The sequence below is a fragment of the Dipodomys spectabilis genome, unplaced genomic scaffold, assembly GCF_019054845.1.
Source record: "Dipodomys spectabilis isolate Male_0828 unplaced genomic scaffold, ASM1905484v1 ptg000415l, whole genome shotgun sequence".
In the NCBI taxonomy this organism is placed as follows: domain Eukaryota; kingdom Metazoa; phylum Chordata; class Mammalia; order Rodentia; family Heteromyidae; genus Dipodomys; species Dipodomys spectabilis.
The window spans coordinates 1,527,916-1,530,607 of NW_024871092.1; positions in this window are offsets into that span (position 1 = coordinate 1,527,916).

The window sequence follows — 2,692 nt, forward strand, 5'->3', positions numbered from 1 at the left end:
AACATCTGTCTATGAAAATACTACAGAAAAGACCCATCTGATTCAGATAAGAATCATCTGTGGGGGAGCAGGTACGAAGCCTGATGTAGCTCTCCCTCAGTTCTCCCTCCTCCTTCTTCCCCCTTCCTGATGCCACCATACATAACTGTTTTGGCTCTGAGGATGTGAACCACTATGTGCTCGCTGGACTCCAGAGCCTCTGGGATGCCTGTCTTCTCAAAGATCTCTGTCCAGTAGCTGACCAGCTCTGTGGCACTCAATTCCCCATGTAGGTGTGAATGAGGTTGCTGTGAGCTGAAAGCCTGGCTCAAGGGGCCTCCTCTCCTCCCCCTGGGGTCAGTCAGGATTAACACATCCGGCCCCCAAGTTTCATGTTGCAGAGAAAGGATTTTCGAGGTATCCCTGGTTTCTGAATCTCCCAGAGTCTAGTTCAGGTGCTGGGAATCATCTCTGCTCACAGCTGGCAGGCTAGGGATGGTGAGGTCACAATCTCTGCTCCTCACGACATCCTTGACTGTGGTGGTCACCCTAGAGAGAGCCAGAGGAGAATCAACAGCTGCCGAAGAAAGTCAGTCAAGGCATGACGTTCTTTAAAGGAGACCGTCTGGCTTGGGAACTCTTCCTGTGCTGCTTTGAACGTCATTGTTTGGAGGCTGAAATCGTCTGTCTAATTTGACCCATCATCCCAGGCGTTAGTGGAAATGGCCAGCTTCAAGAAAAAAAAAAAAAAAACCTGGAAAATTTGAAGGGTTCTAAATTCAGTGGTCTGCATTTTCTTCCAGACAGCCTACAGTAGATTACAGAAAGTGGCATTCCGAGAGCCCTAGCTAACTGCCACAGCAGTTAGCAAGCAGGTTCCAACAGGGGGAATGAACTTTCTTACCACTGCCCAGCTGGTAATGGCTCAGGCCAAACAGAGACTGGAGTCTGCAGGACTCCAGGGAGAACTGCCCACCAGTACATTGCCCCAGGAGGGAATCCGTGCCACTAGTGGGGGCCTGGAGTCCCCTGCCCAGATGCCCATGGACACAGTCAATGCCCTGGGTAAGTTTCCCCTCTCATTCTCGGTCGTGGTGAACCATCTACCATGTCACAACATTCACTACCCCCCATACCCTCCTAGCCTCACAGCCCCTGCCCTACTGCCCCCCCCCAACTCGTTCCCTAATTACGTTTGGAGGACACAATCCCATCCCTTGACTTTGCTCCAACTATACACACTAGAGCAGACTGTCTGGCAGGAAGAGTATGGCTGTGGTCACAGTTGCCTCAAGAGCCTTCTGGCTGAAGACAGATGGACAGGTGTCCACTCTAGTCTGGAGTTCACAGAAGCATTCTAGGGGAGACCCACGCAGCCCCAGCAGCTACTGTGGGCTACAGGAAAGGGAGAACAGAAAGGTGGAAAGGAACGTGTACTGAAACCTTCTCCAAAGGAACCATGAAACTGTAAAGGAGAAAACACAAATTATCGCTAGACTCATACTTGGCATTGATGAAAAATGAACAACACACACACACACACACACACACACACACACACACACAAATAAAATGCTTTTGCTCTTTGTAGACACGGTGCCTTAAATATGTTTTATTGCTCTCATCTCCCCGCTCTCCCAACACACACACACAAACACACACACACACACACACACACACACACATACACAAACAAACCACACAAACACACACAAATCCAGAACTCTGACAGATTAGTCCATGCAGCACCTGCAATTTGCCAACGGATCACTCACCTGAGCACAGTCGGGCTGTATAAGGAGAAAGATGATCTGTCTGTCTATCTGTCTGTCTGTCTGTCTCTCTCCCTCCCTCCCTCCCTTTCTCTCTCTCTCTCTCATGTTCTCTCTCTCTCTCTCATGCACACACACACACACACACACACACACAGAGTCAGAGCAGTGCCTCTCCTGAGTTTGTTGGTTCCTTCTTTGGGACAAGATACAAGCTGGAGCATGGGGGTGGCCTGGTCAGAACAGGGGATCCAACCAAAGGGAGCACCACTCTAATAACGCAGAACAACCCTGCCTCTCCCTTTCTCCAGGGCCAGACACTTTCCCTTGGGAACAGCCAGCCTTGACTCCCCATTGAACAAAACCCTAGGCTAGGACACTTGATGAAGGTGTCCCGAGATAGATGGCTCCTCATAGCCAGGGCTGAAAACAAGCATGGGGTTATGGTGCCCCAGGGGGGTGTCTGACCTGGGTTTGTTCAGTGTTGGGGAAATGGATGGGGTCTTAAAGGCTACATACATGGATGGACTCCCTAATTCCAGCCTAGATGCTTCTGGGTGACTTGGTGGATTCTTGGGGAGGACGAGGAGACCAGATGGACAGGGAGCACCAGCAGATGCTGGAAGAGCTGGGAAATGTGATCACCCTGTGAGTACTGTTGACAGCTGGGATGGGGGGAGGGCGGACAGGCTGGGTGTATGTGGGTCGGAGTGGGTATATTCTTCCCAGATATTCACCTTCTGTCTGACTCCAAGTACCCTCACATACCTAGTGGGCTCTTCTGGGACCCTCCTCAGGTGAAAGGGTGACTGAGCACAGAAGACAAGGGCTCACACAGCAAGGAGGGCTTATCTTCTGCACCCAACACCCACCAACCCCAGCAAAAAGAAAAAAACTCGAGAAGACAGGTGTGAAGGTGCTGCTCCCCACCTCTAATTAAA